This window comes from Rhodamnia argentea, chromosome 5, assembly GCF_020921035.1.
Source record: "Rhodamnia argentea isolate NSW1041297 chromosome 5, ASM2092103v1, whole genome shotgun sequence".
Taxonomy (NCBI): Eukaryota; Viridiplantae; Streptophyta; class Magnoliopsida; order Myrtales; family Myrtaceae; genus Rhodamnia; species Rhodamnia argentea.
In genome coordinates this window covers 15,194,578-15,214,794 of record NC_063154.1, presented here as the reverse complement: position 1 = coordinate 15,214,794, position 20,217 = coordinate 15,194,578, and the positions used below count along the sequence as shown (strand labels likewise).

Here is a 20,217-nt window from a genome sequence, read left to right as displayed (position 1 = left end):
TGAAATTGTTGTTGGAAAGGTCAAGTACAGACTGCGCTTGGCAAGCTGATCCCGGCCTAGATAGTACCGATACCGATACGCGACACGGGACACGACACGGCTCGACACTCCGACACGTAATTTTTCAAAAATAAGAAATTTCGATTCGTCGGGGACACGTTATATATTAAATATATATTTAAAATTAATATTTTGCAATTGATTTATTCAAATACATAAATATATAAATAAAAAAATAACTTAAATGAATTTACATTAAAATCGGGATAAATTGTAATCTCGTTAACCAAGATAGAGTCCTCTTAAAAAAGTCCGTCGCTTTCCCTGTGCTGAGGGAATTCTCTCTGTTGTTGTAGCAACTTCTGCACTTTTCCACCGCTTCACCCCTCTCTTCACCCGCTTACTCATCTTCCGATCAATAGCCATGGCTTCTGACTTTTCTTCGAATCACCCATCTCACCACCCGTCATCGTCCTCTAACCCCGCTTAACTTTATTCTACACCTCTCTTTTTATTACCTGGCGTTGGGTGCTCCTTTCTTCACTTACCGTTCCATCAACACTTTTGACCTCCGCCAAAATTTCCCTCCTCCATGGACGACTCAAAGGATGCTACTCTTCGTTTGGTTGCTCTCTGCAAAAAACTGGGTAAATTAATGAGCGTGTAAGGATACAGCTAATATATCTAATGAGCCAATAGATACCTGTGAAGCCACTCTGGTGGGCATGCTGTTCAATAGCCCCGGTGTAAATTTCACGGCATTTCAAACGGCTATTAAAAAGGCATGGCGCATGGAGTCTGTTTTAATCATTTCTCAGGGGCGGAATCTCTATAGTTTTACATTTCCTACCTTGCAAGATAAGGAAAGAATCCTTGCGACCGGACCCCGGTCGTTTGCAAACTACTTGCTCATCCTAAAGAGTAGTGAGCCCCATATTCCCTTACAGCGCTATGATTTCTCTAGATGTGCCTTCCGGATTCATATTTTGGGGTTGCCACTTGGGTGGCACACTACTAGTATTGTTGAAAAAGTCTTGGCGCAAGTTGGGAATGTTCAGCATGTGAAAATTGACTCAAGATCTCCTGCAGCGCCATTAGCAGTGAAGGCTAGGGTGGAAATATCTCTACTAAGTGAACTTCAAGTAGGAATACTCGCCAACTATCAAGGTTTAGAACTCTGGCTTGATTTTAAGTATGAACGTCTTCCTACTTATTGCTATTCATGTGGCTTCATCGGACACTATGCTAGGGCCTGCCCCACTTTCCCTTATGATGAGAGTCGATTTGATTCCAACATGAACAGCAGCTACGGAAGCTGGCTCAAGGTAGAATCTGCTGAGTATAGCCCGTTTTGGCGGGTTTTTTACAATGAGCCACGAACTACTTCACCGGGCCTTTCGGCAGTGTCGTCACCCCCCTCCTCGCTAAGCCCTCAGCCCTCACTAGCCCTTCTACCAGCCCTTGGTGGCACTTCACATCAAGATGTTAGCTTCCCAACCACGCCAACATCTACACATACAGAAACCCCCTCGTCTGATGCGATGGTTGTCTTTGACCACTATATCTTACCTTCAAAAGAACCTGTTTTAGGGACTTCTCACCTTCCCGAAGCTGCCTCTCCTATGCAATTGCCCTCCACTCAAAGGCAATATACTGAACAGGCTCGGGTTTTCCACCGGACTACTTCGGTTGTGGCAAGGTTAACTCGTAAGCGAAAGGGGAAACACCGAGTCGGCTCATCCTCCAAAAAGACTAGGCGATATTCCCCTTATGTCGCTTCGACCTTTCCTAGTTTGTTTGATGAGTCTCGAATGATCGATACTCCGGTTTTGCAGGAGGAACTCCCTCATCGGGCTCCGGTAGCTAGCCCTAATAAGCTACCAAGTACTCCATGACGCTTTTGTGTTGGAACCGTCGTGGGCCGGGCAACCCTCTGACGGTTCGAGAGCTTCGGGCTCTGGTAGCTCGAGATAGGCCCAACTCTGGTGTTTCGATGGAGACGAAGCAGCCGGATGAGGTTGTCCATCGTCACCAACGGAGGCTCCATTTTTTGTATGGCTTCACTTGTTCCACCGCTTGGCACGGCAAGCGGTTTAGCTTTGTTTTGGGATGAGGCGACTTACGTAAATATTATCTCTGCCTCTGTTTCTTACATCCACCTGCTTTTTACGGATTGTGACAACCAACTTACTATGGAAATTACGTTTGTTCATGCTCCCAACTCTTTTCAAGAGCGACAACAGCTGTGGCACGATCTCCAGGGTATCCATCAGCATCTTCGCCACCCATGGCTGTGTCTTGGTGACTTCAATGAGATGCTTTATGAATGGGAAAAAACAGGAGGTCGGGGGATTGAGACTTATCGAGTGACTAGTTCGAGATTTCTTAACGGTATGTTCACTCATGGAAATTGATTCTAAAGGGTGTACATATACGTGGTCCAATAATCGTGTGGGCCCGGGATCGTGTAAAGGAAAGGCTGGATCGAGCGTTTTGTTCTTTGGATTGGCGCCTTTTGTGTTTGCGGGCTGAAGTTTTTGCGTTGCCACCGGTAGGTTCGGATCATAGCCCTCTCCTGGTCTCTTTGACTCATTCATCACCACCCTACGGACGTCGATTTAAATATGAAGCATACTTGGAATGATTCGATGATTGTCTTCGTGTGGTTAGAGAAGTATGGACATCTCCAGCTCATGTAGCGGACTCTTGCCCCGTGAAGTTACGTCGGGTCTCGCGCCGCTTAGTCCAATGGAGTCGCTCGCGCTTTCCTAATGCTGCAACTGCTATTTCCTTGCTTAAACAGAAGCTGGAGACTTTGACAAATCAGCCAATGGGATTACTAACTAACGTGGTATGCATTGCTCATCTTAGGAATCAAATTGATGCCTTGTGGAAACAAGAAGAACAATATTGGGGGCTTCGATCAAGAATACAATGGCTAACATACGGGGATAGAAACACACGGTTACAAAATCATATCCTAACCTACTTTGGTGACCTATATTGCACCCAAGGTAACAGGCAATTTGAGCCAATCCTTGCCCACCGCCCTGCTGTAGTTCTTGCAGGTATGAATGCCGCTTTAACTCAAGCTGCAACTTTAGATGAGGTTCGGCCGGCGGTATTTCAATTAGGACGATCTAAGGCACCGGGACCTGATGGGCTAAGCGGTTTGTTTTACCATCATCATTGGGATACCATACAGCAAGACATTCTCGACATGGTCAATCGATTTTTGCTCACCGGTATGCTTCCTCGTTCCCTCAATCACACACATATTACTCTTATACCGAAAGTGCCTCATCCGGAGAGTTTAGACCGGTATCGTCCGATCGCCTTATGCAACTTTTCATACAAGATTTGCTCGAAGGTCCTAGCCAATCGGCTCAAACCTCTACTACCAACTCTTATACGCCGGAACAGTGCCTTTGTTGCGGGAAGACAAATTCGGGACAACATCCTAATCGTCCCGGGAAATTCTCCACCAACTTCGAGTTAGACAGAGAAAGCGAGAGATTTCAAGCTATTTTGAAACTTGACATGCGAAGGCCTATGATCGGATTGAATGGGATTTCTTGGAAGCCTCGTTTATTTCGAATGGGATTTGCGGCCAAATGGGTATCTTGGATCATGGCTTGTGTTCAATCGTTTCCTTTAGCATCCTCTTAAATGGTGCCCCCTTACCGAGATTCTATCCCTCGAGGGGCTTGAGGCAAGGTGATCCGTTGTCGCCCTATCTATTCATTCTAGTATCAAATGTTTTATCATATATGCTAGCCGCAAAGCAATCCAAGAAGGGCGTTTTACGGGCATTAAACCGAATCGTCATTGTCCAACTCTATCACATCTTCCGTTTTGCGGATGATTCTATTTTCTTTCTTGACGCCAAGATATCGAATGCCGAACTTAAATCGATTCTAAACCGGTATTGCTATGCCTCGGGACGGGCCATAAATCTAAATAAGTCCGGGATGTATTTTAGCCGTGGATGCCCGTAACGGCCGAGGAGTGCTCGGCTAATGAGATGTGGGTTTCGGAGCTAGCTCACACAGGGAAGTACTTAGGTCTTCCTTCCGACCGGGGTCGACAAAAAAGGAATTATTTTCTGGATTGTGGCACGAGTCCACAATAAATTAGCGGGTTGGAAAGAAAAACTATTTTCGTTTGCGGGGAAAGAAGTCTTAATTAAGGCGATAGTCCGAGCTATACCTCGGTATGCCATGACAGTTTTTAAGGTGCCTCTCTCTGTTTGTCGTGCTATTGAAAAGAGGATTGCAGCATTTTGGTGGGCCAATAAAGATGCGTGTTCCGGTTTGCATTGGCGCAGCTTGGGAGCTTCTTAAAACTAGTAAGCATGATGGCGGACTTGGTTTTCGCGATCTTATTTCTTTTAACCACGCGATGCTTGGTAAAACCGCATGGAGGCTTCACTCGATTCGGTTAGCCTTTGGGCTGCCTTAAATGAAAGGCCTCTACTTCCCACATAGTTCATTTTGGGAAGCCACAAAGGGAGCGAGGCCATCTTGGGGATGGCAAAGTCTCGTTAATTGGCCGCAACTCTATCGCCCCTTTTGTACGCTGGCAAGTCGGGAATGGAAATCGAATCCGTGTTCGCTATGATAATTGGTTACCAACTGGACCTATAGGTGGTGAACCGGAATCTTGAGAACCTCGGCTACTTCTTTGGTTTTATTACCTCATCATTTCAATGGGATGAACATCTCCTTCGCAAATTCTTTCCATTGCAAAAGGTTGAAGAGATAGTGACAATACCACTTACTGACCCGAACTCCCAAGATAGGTTGCTATGGGCTCCTTCTACTTCGGTCGCATGATCTGTTAAAAATGACTTATCGAACGTTCCGGACGTCCGTCCCTACTAAGCCTACAGGCACCCATCTACTTCTTACCAACCCCACCATTGGCTATGGAGACAAATATGGAAACTACCTGTACCTCCTAAGATTCGACACTTCCTATGGCGTGTGTGTGTCACAATGCAATATCGACAATGACAAATTTATTTCGAAGAGATATCATACACGATCCCAAATTTGACCTATGTCACCAAGCACCCGAAACCGTAGAACACTTGCTATTGTTGTGTCCTTGGACAACACAGGTTTGGTCACATCCGCTAATCAATATGCCGATTAATCCTCGTAGTATAACGAGAATTGAAGAGTGGCTAATATCCTTGCTTTGCAGAAAACCACCATCAAACCAGGCTTCAGATCCAGTTCGCCCATCTTCGTGGCGATTTGGAAAGCTAGAAATGCGGCCATCTTTCGCCACCAATCTCCGGATCCGTAACATACGGTTTACATTGCACTCGCTAATGATACTAGCTATTCTAGATGGCAACCACACGCACAACTACAAGCAGAAAATCTACCCGAGCAATGGCGGCCTCCTTCGACCGGGACACAGAAATTGAATGTCGATGCCTCCTTCCTCTTAGGTGCGACGTCGGGAGTGGTCGCCGGTATTCTCCGCGACGAACAAGGAACCCGCATTGATGGCTTTGTCAAGGATGTCCCCGCTATCAATTCGGAGCAAGTTGAAGCTTTGGCCTGCAAGGAAGGGGCACTATTCTGGGCAAATCGTCAACAATCTTGCACTGACCAGCAGCCTACCTCGCTACCTCTTGTTATTGAATCCGATTGTGCCAATGTAGTAGGCGACCTTACCTTCATGGATTCTCTTCCGATGGATCGGCGAAATCCTCAATCGGAGCAGCGGCCGTCTCTAACTTCGTGGAAGACGACTCCAATCCTTCGGGAATGTCTTCGTGTCCTAAACCAAGTTGGACTCCCAGTTGTGTTTCATCACTGCTCTAGAGATGCAAACCGAATAGCCCATTGGATTTGTCAAGCCCACAGACGGCACCACTTGCCTTGTGACTGGGCCTCCTCTCCCCCTTTTGTACTTAGGGTCTTGCTTTCTTCGGAGGCTTTTTTGCCTTGTACATCTTACCCGTCATGATCAGTTATAAAAGCATCAGTTCCTGACCAAAAAAAAAAAAAAAAAAAGATAGAGTCCTCTTCACCAAAAAATATCAAAAATCAAGAAAAAATCAGGGAAAAAAAATCAAAATGGAGTAAATAGATATTTTTGTGTACTGCAGCTTGGCTATTGCCTCTTGCGTTCCAGCTCATGTGATGGGACACGTCCTTTTCTGTTTGCACAGCCACGTATCTTATCGTCTCCTTCACTTTCTCTCTCCATTTTCTCCATCATCTCTCTCCCTCCCTCCATCCAGGCAGAGACTTCTTCCTAAGCAGAGGACGGGTTCGATCGAGATTTGGATCTGGCCCCGCTCCTCCGTCAGCCTTCTCGCAATGCCTACCTCGCCTCCTTTGAGTGCCACCTCTACCGAAGACCTAAATGGAGGCAGGTCACTTCCGGACACCTATCTCCTTCCCTTTCAGCTTCCACCGCAGCCTCAACGGCGGTGGCTGCTTCTATTTCTCGCCGATTCACTTTTCTGGTTGTCTCTTGATCCTCGAAGTCGACTCCCCCTCTTCCGCCGATCTCTGCCCTCCAGTTCCGTTCTTTGCCTGCTCTCCTTCCTCAACGACGCGCGTGTCGCCGGCGAGTCGCCTGTGTTGACTAGGTGTCGGACGGGTCTCGGAGCGTGTCGGACGGGTGTCGGTGTCCGACACGTGTCCGATACCGACGCGACGGCCTTCTAGGCGTGTCGGTGCTACCCAGATCCTGGCACAGGGCCATGGAAATGATTCTTTGAGAGAGAGAGAAGAAAATTGTGGAACCCAGGTGTCTGCCAATATCATTTTCAAGAATTGAACTGAAATTGTTACTCGAGAAATCCAGGTAGACACTTCTCTGTGGCAGAGGTGACATTTTCCCCTTGAGCTCGTTTCTGTGGAGGTCAATAACAGAGAGACTTAAAGGGAGATTAGGAAAAGGTTCTCCCCGTTTATTGAAGAAATTGAAGGAAAGATTGACATAAGAAAGATATTCGATCTCCCATATCCATTTTGGTATCTCTCCTTGAATTTGATTGTCAGAGAGGTCTAGATGGGCCAATTTCGGTATGTTTTCCAAGAATTCAGGGACCGAACTCAGCTGACAGGAAGACGGGTTTATAGTGTAAAGAGTAGTGGAACCGAACGAAGCAGAAGTGGATGCAGTAGCATCAATTAAACAATTGTGGGAAATATCGAGATAAGTGAGGTTCTTGAACGGCTGAAACACATCAATGTGCAATGAGCCACTGAAATTATTAGGAGAAAGTGAGAGTTAGTTAAAGTCCTTGAAGTTCAAAAATAAACACTGGTATGGGTTCCTTTAAATTGTTGCTGCTCAAATCGAGCGCGTTTAGTTGACAGCAAGTGACATTTAGAGAATCACTCAGCTCACCAGAAAACTGATTGTTGGAAATTTCTATCGCCTTAATTGAAGCAAGTGTAAAGAGAGACAAGGGAATGGTTCCGTCTAATGAGTTGTACCGCAAATCTACTTTTACAAGGCTCAGAAGCTCTCCAGTTAGAGCATTGCAGGATAGCATAATCTGTGCCAGATGCTTGGACATACTAAATGAAGAAACCGAACCCATAAGATTGCTCAAAGACATGTCGAAATGGAGGTCGGGATATCCACTCAAGCCGCAATTAACAATTCTAAACTAGACGAACTTCCGAGATTTTACTTAGGACCACAAGATCAAGAGAACTATCCTCCGGAAAATTGGGCAAAGGATCCTGAAGAAGTTGGTTGCAAGCAAAGGTCAAGGGTCCAAGTGTCCGCATTTGAAAGATTTTACAAGGAAACTCTCTCCATGCAACCCACAATAAATCGGACGAAGAGTAGTCAGATTGGGGAATCTAGCGAAGAACTCGGGAACCGTGGTTGACAGGTTGTTGCCATTGAGTTGAAGGAATGACAAATTATGAATAGACATGCTCAAAGACTGAAGTTTTTGCACTGAAGAGGACAGTGCGTTGCACCATTCAAAGTAAAATTTTTTGTAGATTAGTGGCGACTCCAAAGTAAAATTTATTGAGGTGTCTAATCGACATATCGTAAAGAGATTAGTGACCGACTTCAAAGTAAAATTTTTTGCATGTTAAACCATAAGTTGCGATTTGTTATGGACTTGATTGAGTCCAAACTAGGTTAATTGAATAATTAGTAGCTCGGTGATGTGAGTAGGTAGACTCCCATAAGAACCGGTAACTTACATTTTCCGACCATCACCGACCGCCGGTGGTGGCGGGCACCACCAAGTCCTTCACCTCTCCTCGCGTCTTTCTCGGTCTCCCACTCTTGGTTGAGAATAGGGTAGAGTTACAGGAGTTGATTCCATAAAGAAATAAAGGATCCAATTGCACAAACAAAATAAGTGTAGATACTCCGGACGAAAGCGGAGAGAACTAGAGGTAGAGGTTCCCGATAAGAGCAGCCTCAACACTCCTAATGCGAGCTGTACGTGTTGGCGTTGGCTTCTATAGGGGGTCATCGTCGTTGAACCCTTCCCAGCCTTCAAAGCAAAACATGGCCCCTAAAAAAAAAAAACCAAAAAAAAAAGGAACTACGTAGGCTCCAAAGAATGTCATATCCTTTTGTATCAACATTTTGATTTTTGTAATTTTTTTATTATTTTATTTTACTCATTTTTTAATTTCTTTTTCTTGTTTTCTTTTAATCATTTTTTATTCAATTTGTTTTGATTTAATCATTTTCTTAATTTCTTTTTCTCGTTGCTCCGTGGCCCCATCGCCTCGCTCGCTCGTGCAACACGATGACGCACCTCGACTCCGCGGCCCCATCGCATTGCTCATTTTTAATTTCTTTTAAAAAATGATTAAAAGAAAACAAATTGAATAATGAAAAAATGATTAAAAGAAAAAAATAAAAATAAAAATGAACGAGCTAATGAATGAACAAACGAGCAAACGAACGAGCGAGGCGACGGGGCTGCGGAGCAATGAGAAAAAGAAATTAAAAATTGATTAAAAGAAAACAAATTGGATGATAAAAAATGATTAAAAGAGAACAAGAAAAAAGAAAAACGAGCGAGCGAATGAACGAACTAACGAATGAGCGAGGCGACGGGACCGTGGAGTCGAGGCATGTCATCGAGTGAACAAACGAGCAAGGCGATAGGGCCGCGGAGCGATGAGAAGAAGAAATTTAAAAAATGATTAAAAGAAAACAAATTGAATAATAAAAAAATAATTAAGAGAAAACAAGAAAAAGAAGAATGAGCGAGCGAACGAACAAACAAGCGAGCGAGCCGACGGGGTCGCGGAGTCGAGGTGCGTCATCATGGTGCACGAGCAAGGCGATGAGAAAAAGAAATTAAAAAAATGATTAAAAGAAAACAAATTGAATAATAAAAAAATGATTAAGAGAAAACAAGAAAAAGAAGAACGAGCGAGCGAACGAACAAACAAGCGAGCGAGACGACGGGGCCGTGGAGTCGAGGCGCATCATCATGGTGCACGAGCGAGCGAACGCACGAACGAAGCGACGGGGCCGCAGAGCGACGAGAAAAAGAAATTTAAAAATGATTAAATGAAAACAAATTGAATAATAACAAAATATTAAAAGAAAACAAAAAAAAAGAAATTAAAAAATGATTAAAATAAAATAATAAAAAATTTTAAAAAAAATGTTGCTCGGCACTTAAGGTTCAGGCAGACCCCCAGGGGGAAATTTTCCGTTCTTTTATGACAAGGTTGCTCAAGAACGCAAGGGCAAATCGCACAAACCACCACCACCACCTCCTCCTCCTCCTCCTCCTCCTCCTTCAGTGACCACCCGTGACGCTACCGTACATGGCTTGCGGTCGGCGTCGGCGGACAGAAGATGGAAGTGCCGGGCTAGATATCGCGACTGGACCACGTCTTGAGAGTCCTCACTTGTTCAAGATCATTCTCTCTGACACCCTTCAATCTGGGAAGCTCGTAAGTTCAACATTTTCGCAGTCTGTTTCTTATGATTCAGCTCCAGTGTCTCGACAGTTTCTGTCTTGGTTTAGAACTGTCGCCCTCGTGCTGTGTACAAAACAATCTGGAGATCTTTCTATGCGTTTGGCTTTGTATCAACATTTTGATTCTTGCGAAAAGAAAGAAAGAACCACAACCCCGAAGAAAAAAGTGTTCAATTTTGAATTATTCTAGATAAAAATCAGCGCTTTAACTTGGAATTGAGGATTGGTTGGCTAAGGATACTGTGGAGTGGAGAAAGGTGTTGGGTCTCCAGCTTGTCTCTCGTCAAATGAAGCAACTATAACTGGAAGTCACCCTTACTTGCCCGGTGACACCCTGCTTGTGTTCAAACCGATCTTTCATCGCCCTGTTGCAGAATCTAAAATTTGCCCATTGCTCTTCCTTTTTTCCCTGCACTTTCGATTTTGATGAATTTGAGTCCTGGACCTATAAGCTATAACTTGAGTTTTCCTTAATAGGGGATTCCGAAAAAATTCTTAGGCAGATATGGAAAGGATCTGTCAAGCTTGGTGCTACTCAAGGTTCCGGGCAGTTTGACCTGGACTATAGGAGTAGAAAAGCGAAACAATGGCATTGTTTGGTTGTGGAAAGGGTGGCGAGAATTTATGCAGCATTACTCCATTGGTCATGGTCACCTCGTAGTTTTCAAATATGAAGGGAACTCCACTTTTCACGTGATGATATTCGATAAGAGTGCTTCGGAGATCGATTATTCGTCGAGTGGCATATTGAACCTCGGGAGTGGATTTATCTCGCCAAAGAGAGAGTATGTGGTAGAAGTTGAAGTTTCGGAGGATTGCGCTCCTTGTCAAAAAATGAGGGTCGAACCTCATTCACCATGTTCTCAGTCGAGTCCATGCTGCTCATCACAAGATCTCGAAGGTGTGTCTGGTCATTTTGTGAGTCTTGTTTCTTCTTACAGACCTCTCTCCTTTGCTAGTTCTTTTTTTAGTGCTTGAGAACTTTTTGATAAGCTTGTTTATGTTGACTGATAACATTATGATTTCCGTCATGCTTATCGTGGTTAAGTAGTTACAACTTCTTTGGTGAAGAGAAGCGAATTTTTCATTTGGTCAACTTATCTAAATCTGATTTCTATGACGGTAGTTTCTTCCATTCTGCGTTAAATATGTTCATGGTAAGTAAATCAACTTATGAAAATTTCAAATTGGCGTAATCTATGTATTTCATTGTTTTTTAAGAATAGACAAGGTCGGAGAGTCTAGAAGCAGAGCTAGCCATTCTAAGCCAGTTTTTGGTGGTTCTACAAGTTCGTGGCCTCTCTCTAGTTTTGAATTGGCTAGCAAATTTGACTCAGAATATCCTTTTTTCAAGGTGGTGATCCGACCATCTCACATTAAACATGATATAGTGGTAAGATCGAGAGTTTAATTCATTACTATTTTGGCTTTTTTCTTAAGCTGATTGGATTTCTGCACGAAACTACATAGCGTTTTCCTTGGATCTATCCGTTCCCATTTGTTTAAAAAGGCATAGATCCTTTACCCCTCATGCTAATTCTAAGAGCACAGACTTTGACGTTCTGTCTTTTGTCCTGTTAAGACTATTTAAGAGTTACTAAAATTACCATATCTATCTACATTTTGCTTGCTTGCTTGGATAAGGGAATGCTTCCTCAGTCTTTCTTTTTAAAGCATGGGTTGTTCAAACATGTGTCAGGGCAGGATGTTCCTCGTAGTTTCATCATGCAGCACATTCGACAAATCAAGAAAATCGCGACCCTCAGGCATTCAGACAGAACATGGCCAGTGAAGCTTAGTAGCTATCCTAGTGGGGCGATGTTCTCTTCTGGTTGGATGGCATTTGTGAGAGGAACTCGCTTGCATGTAGGAAATGTCTGCATGTTCGAGCTAACTGATAGAGATGATATTGTGTTCAGAATCTACATTTTCAGCGGCGCAGGTAGAAACTTGATTTACTTTGTTTGAAGTGAAACTTGTTCTATGCTAAAGATCTTCATCGTCAATTGAAGAACTATTCACACCAATAATGTCTCTTGAAGTTCTCGTTTTAACTCCAGGCAGGAACAAACAGTCTAGATGCAGAGTGAACCATTCTGAGCTGGTATTTTGTGATCCTACTCCTCCGGAGGCCTCTCACTACTCCTGAATTAGCCAGTGAATTTGATTCGGAGCATCCTTTCTTCAAACTGGTGATACACCAGGGTCATTTTAAGAGAGCGGTACAATCTTGAGCCTAATCCATCACTGTCATATCTGAAGTTCGATTACGATCTCTATCTAATCTTGCCTCGATTTTGTGCTGATTTGGTTTGTATTGGGAACCATATAACATGCTATTTTCTTTGGAGTGATTGTGGGGCATCCCAGTGGTGGAGTGACGCGGATTCAGGAAAAACAGAAGTAAAGGCTGTAATTAGGAGGTCGGGACTATCCATTCACTTGGATATCCTAGACAAGCTGCTCCATCACTTTCGCGTGAAAGGATGGACGGTCACTTGAATCGAGTACTAACCTAAAGTGGCAATATATGGCAGTAATTCGTTCAAAATGCTTTGCATCGCGGGTTAAGACCGATGGCTTTCATGAGCCTCTTAAGACTAAAAGCGGGTCTGATTATGCCTATTCTTAATCCTAAATGGCTAAAGCTCCTGAAACTCACAAAAATGGCCTTATGTGTGTGTTTTTTTAACCAAGAGAGCATGCATACGTTATTGTCCTTCTTTCAGCATACATTGATCGTTCAAATGTTGACTCATGTGCAGCATGTTCCTTGTCGATTCGCTGAGCGACATTTTGAAGAATTCGAGGGAACGGTAACTCTTAGGTATTCAAATAGATCGTGGCCGGTGAAGCTCTTAAGATTTACGCACCAATCCCGAGTGTGGTTTTCTGCTGGTTGGGCTGCATTTGCCAGAGAAACTCATTTGCATGTAGGAAATGCCTGCGTGTTTGAGCTCATTGATAGGGATGTTGTTGTGTTCAGAGTTTCCATCTTCGAAAATGGTGGTGAGGACCAGATTCACATTGATTGAGGTGATCATGAAATGTGTTACTCTAGGAAGTTCCCTGCATTGATATGAGTTCAGGATTCTTAACCATGTCTTCTTTATTCAGCAGTGGCGAATCAATCGAAGGAAGACTCTCGTCTGTTCATGTTTTGTTGTTTTCCGGTGCTAGTTTCGATTCTGTACCGAAGACTCTTTTCCCGACATCCGCATTTTATTTGTTTCACGAAAAATGGATGATTTGCAAATTATTTTCTTAAAATTGATCACTTGGCATAATTAGTTAATTAAGAATGATTTCATTTGATGACAACAATTTTTGTCTAAACATTTTAACGGATAATGAAAATATTTTTTGCTTATTCATTTTTATAAGTGATATAAGCAATCATTTTACTCTATTTGCTAAGCCATATTCAAATTTACATAAATGTACCGGTTCAGAAATTGAGAAATCGGAGCCGAGAAATTAAGAACTGATTTTTGAGTGTTAACATTCTTAAATGTGTTATAAATATATTAATTATAGGTGGATGCTTCACCTTTCACTCTTTCATCTTCCAATGTATGTTACAAATACATTGATATAGATTGATGTACATTGATATGGATTGATGTTGCACCTTTCACATTCCATGAGCAGTTTTTCTCTCCCAATGTAATGTACCCTCTAGCCTATAAATAGAGGCTTTTGTAAACTTGTTGAGGCAATGAAAAGAGTTAACATTTGCTCTCCACTTCTCTCTTATCTCTTCTCTCATATTTCAAGTTGGTGTTATGTTTCTGAGTTGATTCCAAAGATCGCCGTTTACTTTTACAACACGTTATCGGCACGAGCCGGTTAGAATCTTGGATATCACTCAAGGTAACACATCTTTACCTCTTTGTTATCTAACATCTCTACATTTTCTTTTTAAGTATGTCAAACATTACCAAGAGAGAGTTTGCAACGTTAGATATTACCGGAAGTAATTATCTAACATGGGTTTTTGATGTCAAGATACACTTAACATCATTAGATCTTAGTCGATCTATTATCCCGCAATCTAATTATACCCCGGCCCAGAAGGCTAAGGCTCTTATCTTCATTCGCCACCATTTACATGAAGATTTGAAGGCCGAGTATCTGATTGAGGAGGACCCTGCAATTCTATGGCAATCCCCGAAGGATCGCTTTGATCATCAACAAGAAGTGGTCCTTCCTCATGCCAGGTTTCAATGGATCAATTTACGCTTTCGGGACTTTAAGTCCGTAGTGAATATAATTCTGCTATTCACCGAATTGTATCACAATTAAGACTCGTGGCCGCCAGATCACGAGAGATTGAAATGTTGGAAAAAACATTATCTACCTTCCATGCCAATAACCTTGTACTCCAAGCGGTAGATAGGGCAAAGAATTATTCAAAGCATTCGAATTAATTTCTGCACTACTTGTAGCGAGAAAAGCACAACCAGTTGTTGATGCAAAATCATAATTCCCGTCTTATCGGATTCGCACCCGTGCCCGAAGCACATGTCGCACGTCATAAAAACAAGAGTCACCGGCATTGGAAAGGCAAAGGGCGTAACTTGAAAAATCAGCCTTATAAGAGCCGAGATAGAGGTTTACAAGGACCTAAACGTGGTCCATAAAGAAAAGAAGGTCCAGAAGTACCTAACCAGGTTGGTGCCAATGTTTGTCATAGATGTGGTTCTACAGGCCATTGGTCTCGCACTTGTCGCACCCTAAAGCACCTGGTTGACCTCTATCAAAGGGAAAAAGATGAGAGAAAAAGGGAAGCCAATGTTGCAACCAAGCCTTTTATGGAGGATAAAGAATCATCTATTGACAATACATCTTTTGATATTGATCATTTTTTGGATTTAGATTAAGCAATATATATAAGTTTATGTTTATTCACATGTATTCTCTTAGTTTTTGAATAATATTCACGTTTAATATTATAATTTCATTTCTTACTCTTTTATGTTAGTCATCAATGATGCTGAGCAATTATCTCGAGGAGAACAATGGTATTCTTTGTCTTGTAGACAAGTGGTACTACACATACTATCCTCCAAAGAGAGGAAGTTCTTTGAGGCATTAAAAAAATGCGAAGGGAATATTACCACTATTTCGTGCGATAGTAATATAATTACAGAGCTCAGGAAGAGCTCGTGTAATATTACCAATGGGCACAGAAATTTTTATTAATGATGCTTTATTTTGCCTAAGGTCTAAAAGGAACCTACTTAGCTTTAAAGATATTCGTTCCAATGGGTTTCACGTTGAAACCGAAACCGAAGGTGGTAAAGAATACTTGTATCTAACTCAAATGAGTGGATACAAAAAACAAATTATGGAAAAGTTACCATCATTCTCCTCCGGGTTATATTATACTTACATAAATGTGAGTAATAAACATGTTGCGATGAACCCGAAGTTCACAAACCCGGAAGGTTTTCAATCATGGCATGACCGTTTGGGTCACCCAGGGTCGAATATGATGCGCCGAATATTAACACATTCGGTTGGACATTCATTACCAAATCGTGGGCTCCCTTCACCCACCGATTATGTATGTGATGCGTGCGCTGAGGGTAAATTAATTGTACGGCCGTCTCTTACTAAAGTAAGGGTGGAATCTCCTATATTTTTGCATAGAATTCAAGGAGATATCTGTGGGCCTATCCACCCCGCATGTGGACCTTTCGGGTACTTCATAGTCCCGATTGATGCTTCAACGCGATGGACATACGTTGACCCGTTGTTAACACGTAATATGGCATTCGCAAAATTACTCACTCAGCTAATTAAATTACGTGCACAATTCCACGATTACCCGATCCGGAAGATCCGGTTAGATAATGTCGGTGAATTTACGTCTAAAGCCTTTGATGACTATTGCATGGCTATTGGGATAGACGTGGAGCATCCTGTGCCACATACTCATACACAGAACGGCTTAGCGGAATCTTTAATTAAACGCCCGAGAATGATTGCTAGACCGTTGTTGTTGAGAGCTAAATTACCCTTTAGTTTATGGGGACATGCGATATTGCACGCTGCATCATTGATTAGAATTCGACCTACCGCATATAATGAATACTCCCCGATTCAACTTGTGCGTGGATGTGAACCTGATGTTTCCCATCTGCGAATATTTGGTTGTGCCGTATATGTTCCTATACCACCTCCACAACGTTCCAAAATGGGGCCTCAACGTCGACTTGGTATTTATGTGGGATATGAATCTCTATCTATTATAAAATACTTGGAGCCCCTGACGGGCGACTTGTTTACTGCCCGGTTCGCTGATTGTATATTTGATGAGGCGCATTTCCCGGCATTAGGGGGAGAAGGCCTGAAGCTTAAATAATGCCGTGAAATTTCCTAGAAGGAAGATCAATTGAATTATCTTGATCCACGTACAAGCATGACTGAACTTGAAGTTCAGAAGATTATTAACTTGCAACATTTAGCAAGTAAACCGCCGGATGCATTTACCGATCATAAAGGGGTGACTAAATCCCATATTCCCGCTGAAAACGCACCACCTAGAGTGGAGATCCCCTTGGGACCAAAAATGTCCGATGAGCCTAGTCAACGCTGGAAGCGTGGACGACCCACGAGGGCTAAAGACATAAATCCGCGGAAAAGAAAAAATATTCAGTCACCCAATACGCCTCTTGCAGAGGAAAGCAATCCCGGTGAAATTAGTGCAGCTGCCCCAAATAACAATTCCGGGAATACGGAATGGCCAAATCCTATTGATTTGGGAAACGATGAGGATTTGGTTGATGTTAATATAGAGGTTGCAGTAAATTATATAAACACGGGAGTGAGATATGATAGAATTACAACTGTCGTCGACGATCGCTTTGCCTCCTCAGCAGCGCTAACTGTCTCAAAAGATAATCTGGATCTAGAACCAAAATCCATTCTTGAATGCCAGAAGCGTTCAGATTGGAATACATGGAAGGAGGCAATTAAGGCGGAACTAGACTCGCTTAATAAACGTTGTGTTTTTGGACTCGTTGTTCGAACACCCAAAGATGTTATCCCCGTTGGATATAAATGGGTGTTTGTAAGAAAATACAATGAAAAGAATGAGGTGGTAAGATATAAAGCGAGACTAGTTGCCCAAGGGTTTTCGCAGAGACCCGGTATAGACTTTGATGTCACTTATTCTCCCATAATGGATAATATTACGTTCCGTTATTTGATCAGTATGACAGTATGTATGAATCTAGATATGCACTTAATGGATGTTGTGACTGCATATTTATATGGGTCACTTGACATCGATATATATATGAAAGTCCCTGAAGGATTTTCGATTCCCTAGATGGGAAAGAATGAAAATCGTAACATGTACAATATCAAATTGCAAAGATCATTATATGGTCTTAAACAATCGGGTCGTATGTGGTACAATCGGTTAACCGATTACCTCCTGAAGCGGGGATATGTGAATAATGTAATATATCCTTGTGTGTTCATAAAAAGGTCATCAAATGGCTTTGCCATCATATCCGTATATGTGGATGACCCGAATATAATTGGAACCTCAAAAGAGCTCGAAGAAGCTCGTTCTCGCCTAAAGAAGGAATTTGAAATGAAAGACTTAGGTCAAACCAAGTATTGTCTTGGCCTGCAGATCGAGCACCTCCCAGAAGGAATTTTATTGCACCAATCTAATTATACAAAGAGGATATTGGAGACATTTTACATGGATAGATCTCATCCTCTTAGCACACCAATGGTGGTACGTTCACTTGAAGTGGACAAAGACCCATTTAGACCAAAAGAGGAAAGCGAGGATAGGTTAGGACCCGAAGTTCCTTACCTTAGCGCTATAGGAGCACCGTTATATCTTGGAAATTGCACCGCACTCGATATTGCATTTGCAAGAAATGTCCTAGCTAGACACAAAGGCCAATCCAACCGAAGACATTGGAATGGCGTTAAACATATCCTACGTTACCTTCAAGGAACTGTTGATCTTGATTTATTTTACCAAAGAAACAAAGATTTAACATTGGTGGGATATTCGGATGTTGGATATATGTCCGATCCTCATAATGCCAAGTCACGTGACCGTTATGTGTTCCTCTCGTGGAGGTACGGCGGTTTCATGGAAGTCGGTAAAAACAAAGTGTAGTTGCCACTTCCTCAAATCATTCGAGATTATTGCATTATTTGAAACTCGCCAAAGAATGTGTTTGGTTAAGAACTTTGATACATCACATTCAAGATTCATGTGGCTTATCCTCGCTCATGATGCCCCCACTATACTTTTTGAGGATAATGCGGCTTGTGTTGCACAAGTGCGTGATGGATTTGTCAAAAGTGATAGAACTAAACATATTTCACCTAAGTTATTTTATCCACATGAGCTTCAAGAAAAAGGTGAAATAGATATTCATCAAATTCGCTCTAGTGACAATCTTGCGCATTTGTTCACTAAATCCCTACCTACTTCCACATTTGAAAAACTTGTATATGGAATAGGGATGCGTCGACTTAGGCGACTACTTCAATCGGGGGAGCGAATTAACCATCCTCGAAGGATGGAACCCGGAAGGTTTATGGTCAGTACTCTTTTTCCCTTTGTAAGTTTTTTTTTCCCATAGGGTTTTTACTTGCCAAAGGTTTTTAATGAGGCAGCCTACGTGCAATGACTATTACAATGAGGGGGAGTATTATACACACTGTACTCTTTTCCCCTTCGCCGAGTTTTTTGTCCCACTGGGTTTTTCTTGGCAAGGTTTTTAATGAGGCAGTTTAAACAGTGTATAATAAAAATGGTGAACATCCAAGGGGGAGTGTTATAAATATATTAATTATAGGTGGATGCTTCACCTTTCACTCTTTCATCTTCCAATGTATGTTACAAATACATTGATATGGATTGATGTACATTGATATGGATTGATGTTGCACCTTTCACATTCCATGAGCGGTTTTTCTCTCCCAATGTAATGTACCCTCTAGCCTATAAATAGAGGCTTTTGTAAACTTGTTGAGGCAATGAAAAGAGTTAACATTTGCTCTCCACTTCTCTCTTATCTCTTCTCTCATATTTCAAGTTGGTGTTATGTTTCCGAGTTGATTCCAAAGATTGCCGTTTACTTTTACAACAAAATGCTAAAATAGCAAGAATTTTCTGATTACGGGGGCCACGTGGGCACTTACTTGGTGCTTTATCATTCTGTCCGTCATAAAATAAATTTGAAATGGCCACATTGGATTTTGAACTCCATTTATTTTGTGAAAAATGCGTCATTTGAAAAAATATTTTTCTGAAAATGATCGTATGTGTCGCTTAAAATAATTAGTCGATAAGAAATATTTTCATCATCGATAATAATTTGGTGCTTTATTTATTTATTTTTGTGACAGGGACTATCTGCGGGTTCGCGGGGGCCATGACTACTGGAATTTCGAGCTACGAAGCTCACGGCCGCTATGGCTGATGGAGTTCCGAGCCACGAAGGTCGCCGAGGCCGTGGCCACTCAACATGATGACCGAGCAGAGAAAGCAAGCGGGCAGAGCTCTTTTAGGTGAGTAGTGCCATATGGCCTGGCCGTCGTCGTCCCTCTCTCTCCTCCCTTGCTTGTCCCCATCTCTGTTTGCTCGCGTGCTCTGCTTCCGTCGTCATGTGATCGTGGTGACGATGGCGATCGCAAGCAAGCGGACGCAGCTCTGTTTCGTGCTCACTACGATCGGGAGCTTGGAGCATGTGTGGCCCGCTAGAAGCTTAGAGCTTGAGCGGCCATGGCCGCCCTCTCTCTCTCTCTCTTATGCTTGTTTGTTTCACTGAAAGTGAGACATTTTCTGACAATATTTTCGAGAGAATGGAAAATGACAAATTTTTCATTGTTTGACTAAAACTTAAAAATGAATTAGCAAAATATTTTTTGCCCTTTGGTATTGAAAATCTAATTTAATTTTCTAGGGAAAATTTATCAATTTTTTTGAATTATTTATTATTTTCTTCTCTATTTTCTTTTTTCTTTCTTCCTCGATTGGTCTTTGGCCACGGCGGTAGCTGGCCACAAGTGAGGGACAAGCATGTCCAAGGTCGGCAACCTCATCCCTCATCTGTTGGCTTGCAAGCTGCAGTCTCTCTTCGTGTTTGATCATACTATTTTTGGTGTCACTCTCTCTCATCACAGCTCGCTTGTGAATCTCGAGCTCCGTCACAAGCTCAAGGCTTCCAAATTTGAATTCTTGGAGGTTTTTTCCTTTCGCTTTACAAACT

General features: G+C 42.5%; 1 pseudogene; it reads left to right on the top strand.

The window, feature by feature from the left end:
* The first annotated feature begins 9,729 nt into the window (after positions 1-9,729).
* LOC125314962 lies at positions 9,730-13,167 on the top strand (annotated as a pseudogene).
* Positions 13,168-20,217: the final 7,050 nt, after the last annotated feature.